Below are 21,300 nucleotides of genomic sequence, written 5' to 3'. Positions count from 1 at the left end.
CAGACTGAAAAAGGAGAAGTTTACCTTAGGTGTTGGGAAGAAATTCTTTACTGAGAGAGTGGTGAGGCTCTGGAACATGTTGTCAGAAGAAGCTGTGGATGCCCCTTCCCTGGAAATGATCAAGGCCTGGTTGGATGTGGCTCTGAGAACCTGGTCTAGTGGGCAGTGTCCCTGCCCATGGCAGGGGGGGTGGAATTAGATGATCTTTAAGGGCCCTGCCAACCCAAAGCATTCTGTGATTCTATTGTATTTCTGAGACAAATTGGTATTTCTCGTTTTTAACTGACCATGTCTGTCTGAATCTGTCCTCTATAATGCAATATTTTTGTGTTTGTCACCCACCAATTTAGTAATATTTTTAGATGTCTGTATTATTTACCTGAAGTATGTAAAATATTTATGTTTGCAAAGCATTTTATGAAAGGTACAAAAACAACAACAGAGATTGCTTGACCTTGGTATATTTTGATTTATTGTAGATCTGCATCATTTCGGTGTCTGGAGCCAAACAACTGTAATCTGTTTTTGCTTGCACTTTTCAATTTTATAATGCATTATATGACATATTATATTATATATCTCTCTCAAGTTAGTGGAGAGTTAAGAAAGTAATTAGTCTTCCTTCAAAATTATTTTTAGTCCCCCATTTAACACTTTAAATCAAATCTCAAAACCAGCCTTGTGATTATTTGGCTGTGAGACTATTACAGCTTTGTTTTGGGTATAAACAGATGTCAGGAGTCAGCAGCAACCATTTTGTGCTCTGTTCATTTGCTACCCATAAGCCTATTTATAAAGGTGATATATCTTTTTCTTTTATGAAATGGGGAGATATAGGAACTCTCCTTACATATCATTCACTCTCTGTTTGCTTCACTTAGTCTCCTAAATGTAAAAGTGCAGTCTTCATACTTAAAAACACATGTCCTGAGATGTGAAAATGGCAGAAAGTTAAAATGTCAGTGAAAAATTACAAAAAAAACTCCAAATGGAAACTAAATGCAAGGTTACATGGAGTTATGCAACTGTTCAAAATTCTAAGATGAGACACAAAGTTGATAATTTTATAGCTGCTTATTGTAGGTTTGATTTTTTTCTTTAATCAGGTTTATCTTGCAGGCTAGAAAAGCAGTTATTTTTTTGAGTTGAAAAACTCAATGAAAGCTTCATAAAAACTCTTCTTGTTAAGGTCAGTAATAATCTTAACAATATGCAAAGAACCATGAGAGCAGTCTGTTGCACTCTGTTAAATGAGGAGCAAGGTTGCTCGTCCTTTCATAATCTCTGTGCAGTGCTTTTGCATCTTGTCCTTATCCATAGGCTAGATTGGTAGAAAGACCTTTCTTGCTGCAAAGGTTGACTGAAGATTGAACTTGTGCACTCCTTCTGTGCCCTCAGCAGCATCTTCCAATTTTAAAATCCTGGTTAACACTGGAGGATGTTTTTCTCCTCAGATTTGTCATTGCAAGATGTATTACAGTATTCTGAATAAGCAGCTTTTTCTCAATATGAATATAGTTAGCATATATGTCATAAAAACATCATGCATATACAGGACAAGCTAAATGTTCTGAAATCATAAATTTAGAATGTGCATGAGCACCTCTTGGCCTCCCTAAATTGACAGATTTATTGGTGTGCAGTGGGTGAATGAAGTATAGAAAGATTTTAGAAAGATTTGCTTTATAACTCCAGCCAAACATGTTTTGAGACACTGTGCAAAACCATTCCTGTCTTTGTGGGGATCTAGAAAGGGCATAGTAGCCTGATTTGGTATTAGAGGCAAAGTCTCTTCTTCACAGAGCAGCAACAGAGTTTTAACCAATATAAAACAATGCCATGTGAATCAAATATTATAGACCTTGGAATGAAAGGGTCTCTTCTGTTTGGGCAGAGATTTGAACAAAGAAACAGTTACATATCAACTCAATTTAATTCTACAGCTAAGACACTGTTTTCCTACCTTTTTTCTACCTTTTCTGCCTTTCTCTAGTCAGTCTTTTTTCTGTCAGGTCTTAGAAGGAAATTAAGAAAGGTAATTTTGATGTCATGTTTATGATTGGAGCAAAGAGACAAAAAAAAGGAGAGCTGTCTGTGCAGAGAGCTTACTAGAGAAGAAACATTGAAACAGGCTGCCCCGGAAAGTGGTTGAGACCCCATCCCAGGAGGTATTTAAAAGATGTGTAGATACAGCACTCAGGCACGTAGTTTCATGGTGGACTTGGCATTGGGAAGTTAACAGCTGGACTTGATGATCTTAGAGGCCTTTTCCAACCTAAATTATTCTATGAGTAAGTGATTATGGGTGCCTGTCTCCCTGATGGAAAAAAGAAACATTAGGAGTAGGGCTCAGATGTGGAATAGCCTACAGATCAAGCTGCATGAGGAAAACAGCTTTAGCTCAAGTTGCTGTGGTTTAAAATCACTGAAAAACTGACCAAATTGATGGCTAAAGATGTCTGGTGTTTTCTCTTGAAATATAAAATCTTTATCAAATGAGTGTGTAAGATGCTGGGAATTTCAAAGCAAAGAGACAAAAACATTTAAGACGGAAATTGTTTCTTGAGCACAAGGTAAACAATTTTTGAAAAGAGTTCCAGATTTCACTGAACAAATAAATGCTTCAGAGGAGATATATTGGAAAAGTTCATAAGCAATGGAAAAACTTGTAGCTCAATCAGAAATATAGGGCTGTCTTGAAAATTGATGAGCTCAAAAGGTGCTTGCTCAGGATAAAAATCAGGAAACATTCTTCAATCACTTAAAAAATACAAAAACTGTGAGAGAAACACATAGCCCATAGACCATATTTCCCTCATGAAATATTGGGATGATACAGACTTAAAAAGAAATATCAGAAGTGCCCTCCTCCTTTCCTCCCCAAATGCACTGCTTTATTTATAAAGAAGGGAAATGTTAGGGTATATGGGCAAAAGACAACAATTCCAGTCTCAACATTTTTTCTGTGACACTGGAAGAAAAGCTCAAGAGCAAGGTTATAGCTCTACAGAGTGTAATGCCTCTTTTAAGAATAAAGCATTCTAAAGTATTAAAAGGAATCTGAACAACCATTCACCCTGACACGTGACCTCAAATATAGGCAAGACTTTTCTGTCTCAGTCTGGAAATTTTATGACCAAGTATGGAACAAAATTCAATGGAAAATAGGGCATGGTTGAAAGTCAGCTTGGGCTGCACCAATTGATTATTCTGGCATTTCTGTTGTGTAGTAGATAAGTTGAAAAAACCCCAAACTTCAGTAGAGCTAATCTCTTGGACATCAAAAAATGTTTGCTATTGTCCATACGTTGGAGAAAAAACCCACCTGTGATTGGAGAGGTGTGATTACTCCAAGAACCATAGGGCATGTAAAGGCTAATGGAAAGGAAAGCAATGGTGGCAAGGATTAATCTTTCTCTTGCTTCAACACTTCCCTTTTAATGAATAATATGTCTTGAAGCAGATACATTTTAGTGTTTTCACTAGGCCCTAGATTAAAAAAGTTTGGGGTATGTCATTAAAGCTAACAAAATTTGGATGTGAAAAAGCTGAATGGCCTTGATGGTCTGGGGAACAAAGAGAGGAGGTGAGATTTAGTAGTGCAGTGTGTAAGACATTTAGCACTTGGGATTAAATAAGATTTTTGTCTCTAAACTGGAACTCATTAGCTAGAGGTGACAAAAATTAAAATGGATAGAGGATGCCTGTGATCCATAGCATGACAGGAAAGTCTAATACAGTCCCACAGTCTGCCAGAACAGGAAAGGGGGACAGTTATAGAAGGAAAATAAATAAATCCTGATGTCACTGTATCCTAGTATTACGTCGCCTAGGTCACCTGAAATATTGGTGGCTCATGTTTGAAATTGTAACTCAGGCTGGAGCACAAGTGAGGAAAGGCCACCTGTGTGATCAAAGACACGATGTGCTAGCATGGTATGTGGGAATGTGGGATCATGGAGCAAGCCTTCCCCAAGAAACAGCAAGGGCAAGGTATTTGCTGGTTCATTAATGGATCTTGGTACATTTATGAGTGTGATTATGATATGTCTGCCTGCAAAAGCAGGCAAGAGATTTGATCTCTCAAATTCTGCTCCAGCAATATGTTCCTAGGCAACAAAGCAGATAGGGATGGAAGAGGCCACCGTTTATTGTTATTGGAGCACAATCAAAGGCAGAGCCTAAATGGACCCTTATTTCACAGAGAAATGTTCCAAAGGTATGAAAGTCCACACACCTCTAGCAACAGACACAGGTCATCACCACATATTACTTTCACAGAGAGTGAAGCTGTAGGCATGAGACACTGAGTGATCTAACCTGCTGCTGAAGGCTGTAGAGTTGTCAGTGTCTTCTTTTATGTTTGTTTCTGATTCTTCAAAATAAAAAGCTCAAACAGACTAGTATCTTAGCCAGCAAGAAAAAAACAAACACTCAAAGAGCAACCTTTTCTGAGGATGTGTCAACTTTAAATGATAAACCAAAGAGGAACAAGAGCATAAATACTTAAAGTAAGTTTGAACTGCAGCCAAGCAATGTTCTCCTATATGTAAGCACATGTTGTGCTGTACCAGGACTTCAGCATTTTGTGTTCAGTAGGTGTCAGTGTTGTTGAATCTTATAAATCATAATAATGCTTTCACAAAGTTAAACGGTTAATGAATGCAACTGTAGAATGATAAGAGCTATTTGGCATTTCCATGTGCTTTTGGAAGCAAGTTTTTATGGCTACTGGCTACTGCCCAAGATCACAGGTTTTAAAAAACAGATTTAGTGGATGTCATGACCATCCAATTGAAAATTTTTAGGGGTTACTAGTACAAAATATGTGAATGATGAGCCTAGCTTTCTGCTTTCCTATACATGTGGAAACTTCCAAGCAAAGCAGGTAACACACTTTAACAATTGCTCTAGATCATCCTTTTTTCAGGCAAGAAGACTAGAGGCAAAGCTGCTGTACACCACCATTTTTCCTTCTCCATCTCTCCCAGACATTCTTACAACTCAGGACTGTGAGTTTTCAATTTTTGTTCCTCAAATAGTACCATTCATTGATTTTGTTACCTCTTTTCTTTCTTTGGTCTCTGCTTATCTTTTCCTGAAAATTGTTGCTCAGGAACACATAGCTTCATTTTTCAAAGGACACTGAAAGACTTCTCATAGTGAATTTATTATTAATGTATTAAAAGTGGGTAGAAGCATTTGAGAAAGTTAAAAAAACTCATATTCAAAATTTGGAGTCAGCCATTTGAAGAAACTGCCATCTGAAGTCTAAGAAATTGGAATGAAGAATCAGATTCAAGGGAATAAAAGTAAGTAATGCTGATTGGTACAGAATTAGGTTTTCCAGATGATCAATATCCCCTTACAGGGAAAGTTCATTTCAGGCTTGAAGCAATACAGAGCACACACTGCAGCCTAGAAACCCCAAACTTCAGTACAGGGTTGAATAACTGTAGAAGGGATCATAGGATCTGTGTCTGACACAGCCATAATGAAGCAGTCCGTGAAATTAAGGGACTGGAATTTAAAGGACAAAAAATAGGCAATCCTTACTCTCTCATTTGGACCTTAGGTTTCCCACTGATGCCACTGGCACCATTGGCCTCGTGTGCTTTGCTGGGTGACATCTTTCCCTCTGGCCATCCCTGCCAGCAACTGCTCTACGCTCCATCATGTTGATTCTTTTATCCCTGCAATAAGAAAGTCTAGAGAATAAAATGTTGACCCAATTTGTTTCCTTTACAGTAATAATTATGAGTATTGTGTCTCCCTGTCAAGAAACATCCTCTTTAGAGTCACTCTTATTTTTGAGAAGTGAAAGCAAAGCTTTTCTCTGGCATCATTAAGTAGACTTCATAACCTACTTCTTTCCTTAAGAAGTACTGGAGTGTAGTTTTGATTGAATCTTGTGTTTTTCCTGGGCTCCCTCTGTGTGCTTTTTTCCTTAGCTAGGATATTTCCACACAGGCCTCTTTCTCTCATCACTTTGCTTTCTTTTCTAGTCCCTTTATGATGCCTCTCTCCTAGAAAAAAATATTAAAATATTTAAGGGATGTCCTCTCTAGGAGTTCTCGACAACTATATTTCCCCATTCATTTGTAGTATCTGTACTTCACATTTCTAACAATCCACCTTGCCAGCATGGGGGTTGTCCAAGCTCATCACAACACAATAAAATAGATGAACAAAGGCCACCACACTTCTGTTTTGTAAGCATAGTGTTGTTGGCAGACTCTTAACAGCAAACACATGCTCTCCTCCTAGCTTTTATGTGGGTTCATTAAACTCATCATACCTACACCAGAAACTAGCTGGCACTGTTATCCTGCTTTGCTGTGCATTCCTGCTTTCCTCTTACCCATTTGGATATTTTTAAGGCATGTGTGATTCTACAAGATATTTATCACATGCCTCCTGCATATGTGCTCCACATGTCAGAACACTTTCTCACCACATCATTGCCTGTGAGTGTGTAATACCATGGAGAAAAGATTAATGCTGGTAACATATAACTTATTTTTTCAGGGAAATACCTTTAATTAAAGTAGAGACAGCACCTGGCTGAAGTGAATAGAAAAAGGGTATTTGTTCTGAGGCTGGAGAATGCAGACAGAATTCAGCCTTCATTGCGGGCAACCTTGGATCCCAGAAAAGTCAACGAATTAGAGACAAAACTGCATGCTGCACAGAACCATAAAATCAGGTATGGTTTTATGGCCTGTGTCCTTTCTTGGTCTAAAAAACCCTAAAATTTGGATTAAGTATATAATTTGACTTCTCTTAGAATACTTTGATGCACATGAATTAACAAAGACAAGCATGTTGACAGCCAAGATTTATTACCAAAGTATGTTGAGTCTTTACGACTTCAATAGTTTTCTTCTTTTTCAACAGTGTATCAAGCCTTTTTAAAATCTATCCTTTCCAAAATGCTAGATTGAGATGATTTAAGCCTTTAGGAAGCATATGAACTTTTCTTTACAAACCATTTCTTTTACTATTCTTCCTGTATAAATCTTGAATCAGAGCATCATAGAATGGTTTGGATTGTAAGGGACTTAAAGATCACTTTGTTCCAATCCCCCTGCCATGGTCAGGAACACCTCCCACCAGACCAGGCTGCACATAACCTACCTGCCCTTGAACACTTCCAGGGATGGGGCATCCACAGCTTCTCTCAGCAACTTGTTCCAGTGTTTCACCACCCTCACAGAATAGAATTTCTTCCTTAAGCCTACTCTCTGTCAGTTTGATGCCATTCCCTCTTTTTGTATCACTCTGTGCCCTTGTAAAAAGTCCCTCTCTAGCTGTCTTGTAGATTCCCTTCAGGTGCTGGCAGGTTCTCTAAGGTGTCCCTGAAGCCTTCTCTCCTTTTGGCTGAACAACCCCAGCCCTCTCAGCCTATCTTCATAGGAGAGGTGCTCCAGCCCTCTGATCATCTTTGTAGCCTTCTTTGGACTCAACCCAACAGGTCCATGCCCTTCTAATTTTGGGGGCTCCAGAACTGGATGCAGTGCTCCAGGTGAGGTCTCACTAGAGCAGAGTAGAGGGGCAGAACACTGTCCCTCGCCTTGCTGGCCACACTGCAGCCTGCTTTAGATGCAGCCCAGGATACTTTTGGCTTTCTGGGCTGCAAAGGCACATGGCCAGCTCATGGTAAGCTTCTTGTCCACCAACATCCAAAGTCCTCCTCAGGGCTGCTCTCAATCCATTTTTTGCCCAGCCTGTATTTGTGCTAGGTAATGCCCCAACTTCTGTGAACTTGTAAAAAGTCTTTGATAAGAATATAATTGCTTCCAAAGACTTAGTCAAAAGTGGTGAAAAGGATAACTGTGTAATGCAAGGGCATCTGATATCTCTTAATATTGAGAGCATATTTACATATTTAAACTGACACAGTGAAGATGCCTGAAACATGAGTCAGAGATCACTCTATAGATTGAAGTCACAAATATTGCTCAATAAATGCCAATTAGCACCTTAAGTGAGACCCCTCCAAATCAGTTGTCACCTTTGACACTATGCAGGGCTCACAGTGACAAAGTCCAAATATTTCCCAACATTTTCAATAGCTCATAATGCCACCAGCTCACATTTATGACAATTATTAGTTGATGAGCTCTCATTTTTATTCAGAGAGGCAAAGGGCAAGGTTGTGAGAATGTTTAAAACACAGAAGAGACAAAAAAATCCCCAACAAACCCTTTTACTTTCATCTTGCACATGCTTTCCTTGAGGCCAGACAGGGAGCCAGAGTTTAATGCAACAGCATCAAACCTAAGACCTAGCAGGGTTTTCCTCAGTTAGCTTGTGTGGCCAAGGTCTCTGTGAATGCATTTGTCCCAGATTTTACAGTGCAGGAAAAGCAGACAACACCCTGAACTGACAGCACAGATGCACCTTGCAGATAAAGGTGAAATGGAACCCAGCACCCCATTAGCAGCCCCTGATATTCCTCCAGGGCCTTCAGAGATGGAAGAGATAGGGTTAGTGTACAGCATCATTTTATTTGCCTGTTTTCATGTCTTGTCACACCTTGGAGTAGTGGGAAGCATTGTTTGTCCTTTGTTTGTTTGACAGCAATTTATGTAAAGGTTGTTTCCCTTAATGTTTGTCCAGACCTTTAGCTCAGCAGTGGGGAATCTAATTTATTGCAAAACAAAAAGAGAACAAAGTAGAAGGTGATTGTAAAACCAAAATTATTGGCAGGGGACAGTCTTGTACCTGCAAATACTCAGACAGAATTCTGTACTCAGGTACAGAATTTCAGGCTGTGTCAGTGTCTTTCCAGTAAAACAAAACTGCAATAATACTTTTTCTGTGAAATAAAAAACAAAAGCAGCTTTCATGGGCTTCTGTCCTGACAGGATGAATCAGAGACCCTTCAGCAGGACTTTGCACAGAGCACAGGCTCTCTGAATGAGCAAGGTGAAGTTAAATGGATCCAAAACCTGCATGGATGTGACAGTGCTGCAGTAACAGAACTGCATCTTGTAACATGTGAACTCCGCCCTTTTTTAATGCCCACATCTCTTTGTTTTGATGACAAAGGAAGACTCTTTAGGCTGCCCATGGTCATTAGGCACATGAAGAAAGTGCAGGAGTTGCAGGCATATTCTTGTGAGTGGCTGAAGGAAGAGCTCTGCAGTTGTTTCAATGACACCTTAGGACAGGAAAAGCACCTTGCTGTGCAGTGCAGTGCAGCCACTGCGCTGTGCCTGGACTTTGAAACATCTGCCAAACAAACCAGAACGCTTCAGAAGGGCCAGGGTGCAAGTCCACACCTGAGCAAGCAGCTTCAAATCAAGTAGGTATGAAATAGACCAAAGCCCTGCAGGGGAGATTGGAGAAGTGGAGGTGCTCACCTGCAGTCAGTCACTGCATTTTCCCTTGGGAAATTGTAGCAAAGAGATGGGAGAGCTTTCCCAACTGGGAAGAGACAGCAGCTTTCCCCTGGAACTACCCTTGCAATGCGAAGACAGGTGAATTTTTTGGGTCTCCCTCTCTCCCCTACTCAGGGGGATGTTTAAGTGTCCCAGTGAAGGTGGCTTGCACTGTGCTGTTTCACAGAACCAAATTGTGAACATTTCTGCAATGACTTATGGCATGGTTGTACTTTAGGAACCTGCAGATATTTTGGGCATTTTTCCTCTCAGCTGATGATCCACAGCTGAGTGGGATAGTGTGGATCAAATTGGTATGAATTAATGCAATAGGGATAATTGCATACCTAATCATTAGGTATGTTGGCAGATTCTCTGTGAGTAAGCTTAGGGTTCAGAGATCAGTTGTACAGACACAGTGTTTTACAAGTGTTGGATGTTGTCAGTGAGGCTCTAACAAAACTCCCTGCAAAACATGCTTATAAAACCTTTAAAATCCATTGAGGGTGTCTTGCTGATGGGGAGAATGTTTCATGTTATATGATAAACTTTGAGGAGAAGAGGGTACAATCACCTTTGTTTTCTTTTTAAATTGAGGTTGACAAAAACCTTAATTTATTTTATAAATATGTATGTAATTGGTGGCATGGCAGACTGCCATGTGCTGTTTTACCTTGAGCACTGATAACAGAAAGCTTAATACACAGGAGATTAACATTATCTTTCCAGGAAAGAATAGTACCAGATTTTTTTGGTGTTCAAAGTCTGTACTGAAGGCAGTATCTGTGGCAGGTGGTCTCCCACATGGCTCAGAATCTCACAGTTTTTGTGCCACTCTGGCCAAAAAGTGTCCTGAAGAATTCAGGTCTTCTCACACATAAGAAGGTTTTCTCCTTCTCTTTCTGGCAACAAAGCCATGCTTCATTAACTGTTTGATTTTTTACTTTTCCACCGTGAAGGAGGCTATGGGAAGAGGCTTGAACTTGAGTAGCTGCTGTTGTCTAAACATAAAGGTCTAACTGAGATAAATCACTGGTATGCACTTCTGGTTAGAGTAATTTAAAGGATTATTCAGGAGCTCCTGATCTTGGCTGCTGCACATGTAAAAGTCTGTATTAGGTAGACTTCTGACTCTATCCACTATCATTTGGAATTTTTAATCTGAAAAAGCTTATTTAATAAGCCAAGTAATGATAATGCCATAGGGGCTTCATGGTGTCATGACTAAACCCGTTCACATTCAAGACAGTGGGACTGCAGCTACTTCTTCCATGTTTAACAAAACACCAAGAGATAAACTGATAAGTGTGGGTATGTCTCATCAAGAATTTTAGGCTTGATGAGAAGCTTGCTTCTGAAGTGAAGCTCTCCACCCTCACCACACCTTGACCTGCCTACTGGAGTGGTTTGGGTTGCACAAAGCAGGCACCTCTCGCATGAATAAAACCCAGAACTGTCACTCCTGCAGCACAGCAGGAGCTATGGTGTTGAGAGAAACAACTGCTCACTTTGAAAATTTAAAAGGTCTATTAAACCTTGACAAAAATACAACAAAAGGACAATCTATGGAAAAATTTGCAGCACTGGGAACTGCCTGTCATGCATACCACGTGGCCAGTTCATCTTCAAGATGGATGCTCAGTCTTTTATACCCCTGGGGTTGCATCAGCCAGCCCAGCCCTCCCAAAGTCTGTCAGTCAGCTCTTCTTTGCCATTTATCAGTGGACACTGCTCTCTTGTAACTTGATTGGAGGTCAGGTGTGGCCATGCTGCACCCCCTGAGCAACCCCCTGAGCTTTTCCATTCCCCACTGCCCCAGGCCAGGGACACCTGTGCAGCCTTCTTTGTACCTGTCCTAGACAGCCCCGGCTGTCTGATGGCAACAGTACAGGGGGGAAAGGGAACTGTAGGGAGAACAGAGGGCATCTAAACTACAATAACATAACTATGCATCACTAAAGCTTTTCTTAATATTCACACAATAGTTATCTCTTAATTGTGAGAGCCAATCCTCCCATTATCCATCTATAACAGGTGTTCAGGCCATGGGAACAGACTGTGAATAGTTTGCACTAAACCCTTCATCCCAAAGAGGTATGAAGCGTTAGTACCAACTTTCTATAGATCTGTTCCCCTGTAAACTTGCTTATACAGACATAGTCCATATGTCACCTCTGTGGTTCTGGGGCCAGCTACATTCTAATTACAAATCTTTTTCACTTCCCTAAGGTCTGGATCAGGTGCCATATTCAGACTTCTATAAGTAAGCACTTTGAGTGACTTTGGAATACATATAGTGGGTTGAGAAAGAGAGGACAGAATTGCTGAAGCCCGAAAGGCTAGATCCATCAATATTTTGAAAGTTTTCTTTACCTTAAGATCGGCTATCAGCTGAAATGGCTACCTGAGATCTGTTGAATGAGAACTCATAAATCACAAAAAGCAGGAAACTTTTTCCTGACAGCTGATCTGCTATGCTTTGGAGCACAAGTATGAGAAGGCCTCTAACATATATCTGCCAGTATAACTTGTCAGTCCCTCCTGAGAAGCTTTCAATGGAAAGACTGCCATGCTAACTGCAATCAATTTAGACTGATACACAGCAAATGAATGTGTTTACCTGGCGATTTTGGCACAAACATAAACTTTTTGTTAAGTGCATTCAATATAATTGTATAATGGAATCTAGCATGCAGTTTCAATAACTTATTGGAAGTAATGCTATTTTTTGTCCTTAAAAATAGGTATAATGTTGTAACTTTAAAGTAAAAGTCACCTGCAAGATATCTTTTCTGTTGTGGATGTATGATGAAAATCCTGAGAGCCTCAGAAATTGAGTGTTGGCAGCTGTGAGATTTCATTTTACTCATTGACGATTGGATGCAAATGTGAGCCAAAGCAACTGACACAGTATTACTCATATCTCACATGCCACTGTCAAAAAAAAGTGTAATAAAAATGAATCACCTCTGCCCTGACATTATTTATGTTGTCTATAATATCCATGCATACAAAAAATAAAATCAAAATACATGGAAAGTGAAACCAAGTGAAAAAGCAACATTTCCACTGCTCTGGACTGCTTCTCTCTAATGCTGGTGTTCGAGAAACTCCAAATAAATGTGACGGGGATTACCTGAGCCCTCAGGGGACTTTTTATGAAGACTGTCCTTAAACTGAAATCATGCTAATGTTCCATGTAATTTTCATCCATGTGCATCTGGAATGACTTTCATTCCCCAGCAGGAGGTTTTAGCAGAAGAGAGGGAATAAAGACTGCCCATGGACAGCTGAAGTTAAAATACTTCGCATGGCTCAAGTTAATGTTCCATCTCATATTTGGGTAGGTGTGATTTAAAATACATGGTGGAGCCTGATAAAGGGCAATTTTCAGAAGAAGGTCTATTTTACACCACTGAAGTATTTTAACTCTTCCAGGGGCGACTGATGAATTTCTTCTCGAACTCACCCTAGGAAGGAGTATGGTTTTTTCATGGTTACAGTGGGTGGGTAGAGCTAGACATCCCTAGGTCGAAGACACCTCTTTCAAACAGGCATTGCCATATGTATTCCACAGTAATGGGAAGGTGCATTGCAGAAGTGATGAGGCTTGGGAAAAGGAAAAGCTTTTGGGGCAAGGAATGTGTTGGTGACACTCACCCAGCCCTGATACAAATACACTGTCATTTGTGATAGCAGAACTCCTCTTAAAGGAGACCTCTAAATATAAAGAACTTGTCTGCCTTATGTTTCAGTAGAATTCTCAGCTGATCACTTCACATAGACGCTACACTTTTACTCAAGAGATTACTTCATGCCTAGAGGCACAAAGCTGTTTTGTGTGCCTCTCTGAGCCCTCAGACAAAATGTTCCTGAAATGCCACTTTTGCCATGGTTGCAAAGCTGAGTCTTCCACAGCTGGCAGCAGCTCTGCCAGCTGCGGGTGCATGGAATAACAAAGACACTTGCTTCTGAGGCTGGAACCAAACTGCTCAATTACCCTTTCTTTCGTCTTGTGGCTGGATACCCACCAGTTTGCTCAGCACTGCTAGGAGCCCAGATGGTTTAAGCCTGTGGCATAGCTTTTCAAGTTTTGATAACATCAATTTGGTGTGTCAAATCTCACCTTTCAGGGACTTTCCTCTGCACTGGAGAATGCTATTCTATGTGCTGATGTGCTGCATAAATACTGCTGTTCATTTCATTCCTGCTAATTTTAATATGCATTTCTTTAGTCCTGCAATCAAACTTTACCACAAAACAACTAGGAATGGCTGAAGTGCTCTATTTTGAAGATACATTCATGCTTTAAGCTGTATGTCGCCTACGTACAACAGAAGGCCAATCTGTAGTGTCACTGACACAACAGACCCACATTTCTGTTCTTCCTTTTTATTATAACTCTTTGAACAAGCTGTCCGATTTTTTTTTTGTTGTGAATTCTGCATTTATGGCAGCTAGTCCAAGTACTATTAGTCATAGCATGCAACCTAATTCACCCTCCCTCTACAAAACCCTACTGTATCTTTATCAATTTCAACCTTTGACTGCCTAATAGTTTTCTCTCCTAAACTATCAGCATTTTCTTTGCAATCAATTGACAGCTGTACATTGGTAGCCATTCAAATATTACATCAGAGCCCTTAAAGGTCAGTTCCAACACTAAGTGAACAACCTTGTCATACACGAGCTCTTGGTGTAACTTGGCCTTCCTGTTGTAATCCTGCACTGAGTACTGAAAAGCCTACTCAGGCATGCATTGTTAATTCATTAAAGAAATATATTTTAAATAATTTAAAATCCTATTTTTGGAACTCTGAATCTGGTGTGTCTCTGAAAATAGTGTCATAGTGATTTTTTTTGCTTTTAATGTTTAGGATGTTAATAACAAAATTTCTTCTCTTGTTAACTGTCATCAAATTGTAATGAGCTCAGGCTTTCTAAATGCTTAAGAGTAATGATAATTGTGGTGAATGCAGTCCATCTTCTTCATGTACGTTTTTAGTGCAAATAGAATAGATTCCTTTATGATAACAGAAATTATTATAATGCTGGCTGAAAATGAATACATTTTTGCTATAGTATATGTGCTAATACATTCCTAAAATTAAATTGCAAGCATTTCAGTCTTTAAAAAACTTTTCAAATATTGAAATATATTGGATAATACAGTATCTCTTATGCATTATAGCATACTAAAAATGCTCAAGCAGTCATACTGCTCAATAAACTGAATTTACTAGCCTTACAGAAAAGCACTACAGAGTTTAATAGAAAAAGGTAACTTTTTTTTTTACATGCATTTGCACCTTCCATGTGGTATAGCAAAGAATGAATGCTTGTGTGAGGATGGCTCATAGCTGCAGATAGGATAGAAGAGTGCCTGGAGTTTAACTCAGTGGAGCATTTATGCATGTGCTTGTACTGGAGTGAGAGTCATCCCACTGAGCTTGAAGGGGAGACATGTCCTCATTTCCCACTGACCTTCAGGAGAGAGGGTCACGATATGCACTACTTCCCACACAGCAAAACGGGGAGAATAAGATATTCTAGCACTGTGATGGGTTCAATGTGAAAAATTGGGATTTTGGAAGTGGTAGATTTTCTGCTGTTCCATTGTATGGCTTTAATTTCCAAGTTGTCTGGAGTCAAGCTGGTTCTCTTTCCTTGCATCATCTGCTGAGGGAGAAATCCTGGCTCAGTGGGGCTGTCTGTGACCACAGAGATTCCTCTCCAGCTGCATTATACAAATGCAGAATAACTCAGGTTGGCTCTGTCCAACCTCTGGCTTCAAGAAGGGTCAGCTTCAGAGTCACATCAGATTGCTGCAGAATCAATACAAAATGCAAAATCAAGCTGACAGGATTTTTAGTTCACAGTAGGCAGTGCAAAAGGAAGGCCATTGCTGCTGCTCATTCTCAAACAACTGGAAGCTTGCACAAAGGCTGAAAATTCTGGAGCCAACAGTTAAACACTTATTGCTTTGGGTTACTGAAGCCTAAGCTTCAAAGGCTACCACAGTCTTTTTCAATGGGAGGCTTTTTTCGCTAAGAAAAACTTGCAGTTATGTTCAAAGGCAGTGTTTCATGGAAGGTTTTCTGCCACAATTTATTGACAAAAAAATGGACTTCAGGGAAGGTCTCCTTCCCCTCAGGCAACTGAATTCTCTGTGGAAATTGCCCTGTGTGTGAATGTCTGATATAATGCTTCCCCTGCAGCTTCTCTGGTCATGGGCCTGGCTGCCCAAGAGGTGTTAAAATGATGGCTGGTTATACAAACATATTGAAGGTGAAGAGTAGAGGAAAAGTCTAACTTTGCCTTTTTAGGTTCTCTTCTCTCTTCTCTCACCTTACAACTCCTCCCATATGCACAATAAGAAGAGCCTGGATGTCATCATGCAAAGTGCCAAAGTCCCTGTCCTTCCTGGAGCTTCACCTTGGCTGCCTTTTGAAGCCATGCAAACTCTACAGGGGGGTGACACCAGGAGCCCTGTTGAATATCCAAGATCAAGAGCATGTTGAAAATGTGGGAAATGTTGCACACATCTCTTCTGAGAGGTCAGTGCTCTCTGGTGCAAGGAACAAGCCTCCCTGCTTCATTATGGGCCCCAGTGCAGGAGGTGGGAAAAGAAAATACATTTCCTTCAGGAAAAGTGCTGGACAAGTCAATATTGGCAGAAGTATTAATGCATAGTGTTTTCTTTCTCTAGGGCTGACCTGGTGTAGAAGTTTGCCTTCACAAGCTTCAATAGAGGCTCTATTGATTAACTTGCTAAAATGCAGGTTTAGCAATATTATGATGACAGAACATTGTTGTTTACTTATGGAAAAAAAATTAACTTCTGCTACTTGTGAAGAGCCACAGCCAGATGGGAGCAAAGGAAAGATGGAAGCATCTGCCTTGCTCAATGGGACAGCGAAGGGGAGGAAGGAGCAGACCTGGAACAGCGGGATGATTTTTGAAGCAGCCATCACAAAGGAAATTATGCTCTTTTGACTCACTTATTCCATGAATGATATTATTTTTTCTTTGGCTGACTTCCTGATCAGATCAGCCTAGTGGTGTTTAGCCTCAGGCTTGAAATTAAGTGCAGTTGCTTAAGTGCTTTTCTGAATTGCATCAGTAGAAGGGCTGATCCCAGGTCCATTGCAGTCAACATAAAGGTCTCAATTCAGCCCTGATGAAGCTGAAGCAGAGATGATTAGTGGCCTTAATGGATGATGCTACCCAAACACACAATGTTTTGGCTTGTGTCCTAATCATAATGCTGAAACTGTTATTCACTGTGGAGGAAAAGGTAAACCAAAGACTTCATCCTGTATTTTAGGCATTCAGCTTGTATTAATTACTGATAAAGATCATGTGTTCTGATAGAAATTCTTCAGAATGCTTTTTTAAAGATTTTTTTTCTGAGGAACACAGATTACTATGTGCTTATCTGGCAGCATAGCTTGTGTGTAGAAGCCAAAAATAATTGTATTGACTCCTGCTGGCTCCCCTTTGGAAACACAAAGCAGCAGCTCATTGTTCTGTTCTTTCTCAGAAGTCAGGGAGAAAAGTTTCAAGATGAGGAGTGCGGTATGCACCAGCACACTTCTGCTCACAGCTAACAAATACAGGATTCCTGCTTTTCAATTTTGATTTCAGGAGCAACTGCTTTTAGAACTGCCTTTTTAAAATGAGCCCATCATGGCAAATACAGCATAGATAGCAAGATCTCATAATATTTTAATTTGTCCAACTCTGCAAAAGGTAGTGTAGATCACAGTCTAAGATTATATGTGCAGCAAGTGTATCTCAGAGGAACTTTATTGTGTCACAGTTTCAATTAGTTTTAGAGCAAACAGTTTTCCTAATTTCTGCTTCCTAGCTGGTACTTATACTTGTGCTAAGTATTCTGAGAAAACAGAAGTCTCTATGAGATCTTTTCTAAGAAACCAAATATTTGTAGTGTTTGTAAGTATACTTACTGTATAAGTATATATATATTGAAGATTTGTGTGTGGTAAGCCAGGGCTCTGAGGTATGTCAGCAAGAAAGCCCAATCCTGATTTCCTCACTGGAAAATAACATCCGCCAATTAGCCAGTGCAATGGAGCTGTGCAAAAATACCCTTGTCAACATAAACTACTGCTAATTACTAAGCTGCTTTCAGAGGCAGGTTTTTAAACATTCAAAATCCATAGCAAATATGGTGTTCCTGCTCCTAGCCCTCTCCTTATCCTCCTTCTCCACTGCTCTCCCTGCAAAGGGAACTGCTTTCATGTTTTATTTATTTGTCAAAGAGCTTTGCAGTAATGGGTTCTTTAAGTCCCCTCGATGCTGACATCTTTGCATCACTTCAAAATAGCACGGAAAAATGATAGTGTCCTCCTGGTGCTGGGGCTCAGCATGAAATTCCTGTCACAGTGTTTGTTGTTGCAGCATTTCTCTGAGCTTGGGGATATTAGCTGGCAGGAGATTTCCTCTCTTAACAGAATTTTTAATTTTGGTTCGATGCAGAGGTATGCAGACAAGAAGCCTCACTGGAGTCTGCATGGGGAGGAGGGCCCAGCTCAAATTCTAGTCTACTTCAGCTTCTGCCTCTACAAACTCCTCAAGAACCATTCCCTTCTTGGGAGAAAGGGGGATGGGAAGGAGGAGGAAAGCACATTGGCTTTTTGAAAAAATTACTTTTCTTTCCACCAAAACTTCTCTTCTGGACATCTGATGGTTTGTGAGAAATGATGTGTCTCTGTTTCATGTCTTCTCTATTCCCATCAGTATTAGCTTCCCATTGTTATGCTTATTGGCCTTGGTGTAGAATTAACACAGACAGTCCCAGGTAACAGGGAATTCCCTACAGCTGCTTTCCAGTTGTGAGGTGTTGGCACTCTGTGGCAGGCAGCAAGGGTAGGGATTCTCATTTCCTTTTATTACATGGAAGTTTTACTCCATCACATCAGGCTGCCCTTCAGGGATAATTAAGGAAAAGTATTTCTTATTTTTCCTCCATTGAAGGAGTAGCTTTAATTTTGCCTCCAGGCCTTCAGGTTAGGTTTCTTATGTGGAGTCTGTATATTTTCAGTCATCCTCAGAGATCTCCCTCAGTTACACTAGTGTAACACCTCTGCATCTGATGCAGTTCCTGGTGATTTACCCACCATGAGAGAGGTGTGTGTCTGGGGCTCTCCTTTTTCTCTGCTGCTTTCCAAACAATGAGCCAAACAAATGCTTCAAAGCAGAAGCAGTAGCCATTTGTTCATCAAGAGAGCCTATGCAGTTTCTTGCAACAATGCCCATGGGTGTTGTTATTTTTTCCTTCTTTTTTTTTTTTGTTTCCTTCTCTGAGCAGCCCCAGATCTTCCCAAACCCATAAATGTGAGTTATACATTCATCTAGGACTGGGAGAATATCAAAAGTGCCTGGCTCCTTATTTGTTGTATCTGGCTCTGTTCCAGGCAGCTGATTAATTTTGATGATTCAGAATCTTTGGCAATAGAGCACTGAAAATATGAAAAAATATACAATAAAATATATTGAAAGCAACTTGAAATGTCAGGTAGAATTCAGTGCAAATAATGTTCCCATCAAGGGAGATTAATGGCATTTCTACACAACACTTCACTTCTTCTGCATTCTAGATGGGCAAATAACCTGTTATTCTCACAATTAATCATGGCTATAGATGTGGGTATTCTTTGCATCTGACAACCTCTGCTCTCATATGTTTTCCACCACGTATGCTTCTCTTCCCTTTTAATTATTTCTTCGTATCATTCAAACTGTCCTTTGGCTTCTCCTGCTTGCTATCACCTCTCATTTGCAGGTGGCCCTTCCCTTCCTTCAATCCTTTATTTTGTGATGTGGAGCATGCTTATTTCTGAAGGGATTTCTTTTTTCTAAAGGATTATTTGCTTTGCCTAGTTTGAGAGAGACATTGTGCTTTTCCCTTAGAGCTGGGGCTTTTCAACTGACCTTTATGTGAGGGTCACCTTGGCTGAAAGAAGAGTAATCAAAATTACTCCTCCCTGGTATGGTGAGGATGTCAGGCATGGGTGGTGGCATGTCTTCCCTTGGTCTATAAAACTATCTAAACCAGATGAAAAGCAGGAGATTATCTCCTCTCCAGCTGGTGGGTTTTGGTAAAGAAACTTCTCACAACATCCTTAGGTTCTGCTTGCAGCTGGTGAAAGTGGCCAAGCAGAGATAAAGACTACCAGACCAGTGTTGCTGTAATAGGTGAGTTTCACAATGAAAAACCATAGCATTGTTGACAACAAGTGATTTTGTCAGAAAATGCTTGAATAATTTTCTGTTCTTTTCCCTTAGAGATGTGGAAAAAGGACCATAGAAGTGTTTCAGGCTTGCCATAATGCAAATGTGATGACCCTCAATGCAAGGTAAGACTCGGTCTGAAATGGCTGTCATGCAGGTACTGGTATTAATCTGGTTTTACTGGGGAAATGTAGGTTGTCAGTGAGAACTGAACTCACAACTGAAAAGCAGGACCTTCAGGTCAAGGACAAAATTATTTTGCCCTTTGTTTTATTGGCTGCTAGTTCAGCAACACTGTCAGGCTCCTGTGTGGCTGGGGCGAGAACAAAGAGCAGGAGGTGCCCTGCAGTCACCTGGTATCACACCTGCCAGCCGCCACATCTTGTTCTTTGCCTACGGGGAGAGCATCTCCTGTCCGGCTCACCTGCACTCTCAAGGGAAATAGCAAGTCCCAAAGGAGAGCTCTTCATACACCACTTTGTGGTGAAATAGGTCCCTCTCTCTCAGTTAAGGGCCTGTTTTTAGCTTTAGCAGAAACCTGACCTCCTTTTGCATTATGTTTCCTTACTGCCTGTTGCCTCATGGATTTTCCTTCTCATCTGTCTCCCTTCCCTTTCCCATATTTTCCCTTCCCTCACCTTAAAATTGTACTCTTTGCTAACTTCTTTGTCCCTTTCCTTTGCTATGATGTAACAAGATGTATTTGTTGGTCAGTGCCCTTTTCTTTTACGTGTTACTTTGACTTGCTTTGGGGTTTTCTTTGGCTTAGGACTTCTATGCTCCTTTTTCTCATCCCTCCTTTTAATTGCTCCTTCTGTTCTCAGTAAGAATCACATTGTCCTGTTGACATACTTTTTATTTATTTGCTCCTTTTACTCTCCCCAGGTGAGAGAGATATTCTATTCTCTCACCTACAATGCTTTTACTTCTAGTTTCCTTTACTGGAAACTTCACTTGAATATTCCAGAGCTTCCTTTAAATATTTTATTTCCAGGAGAATTTGAGGATGCTGTCATATCTTATGATTAACTGCAGGTCTGAATATTTTCAAAGAGCAATATTTCTGGATTGTAGCCAAAGCACCAAACCCTTCATTGCATTATATATTCTGGTCAGGTGAGGAGATGAGTGTGAGAGACAGCTCCATGTTCCAGGCATGAAGGTTGAGCCTGGATTTTCAGAAGCCTCTGGAGAGGGTTTTTAACTCAAACCCAGCCAGAGAGGTACATTAAAAGTTGGTAGAGCTGATAGTGTGGGAACACATCAGCAGCTGGCTCCTCATTTGTGCCTGCATGGAGCTCAGGGGCCAGCAGCTGTGCTGCTGTGGCAGGTCTCTGCACGGTGATTCCAGGGGCTCGCCTGCACATCCAAATAATGAAGTGCCTCCCCCACACCTCCTCCTCAGAGGGGGCTCGAATCAGGGCTGTCCTGCTCTCTGGGGAGCCGCAGTCCCGAGGAGGATGAAGGAGCTGCTTTCTCCTCCGTCCGGCTGCGAGCCGCCTGTCATAGCTGCGCCCGGGCGGGGGTCTCGCTTGGAGGGTCAGGAGGAGATTGTGCAGGCGCCAGCGCCTTGCCAACAGATTTCGCAGGAGCAGAGCTGTGCCTGCGGGGAGCCTGAGAGATGACGAGATGAGAGCCGAGCGCTGCCATCCGCTGT

Source organism: Camarhynchus parvulus, chromosome 1 (genome assembly GCF_901933205.1).
Source record: "Camarhynchus parvulus chromosome 1, STF_HiC, whole genome shotgun sequence".
Taxonomy (NCBI): Eukaryota; Metazoa; Chordata; class Aves; order Passeriformes; family Thraupidae; genus Camarhynchus; species Camarhynchus parvulus.
This window is presented reverse-complemented; position numbering follows the sequence as displayed.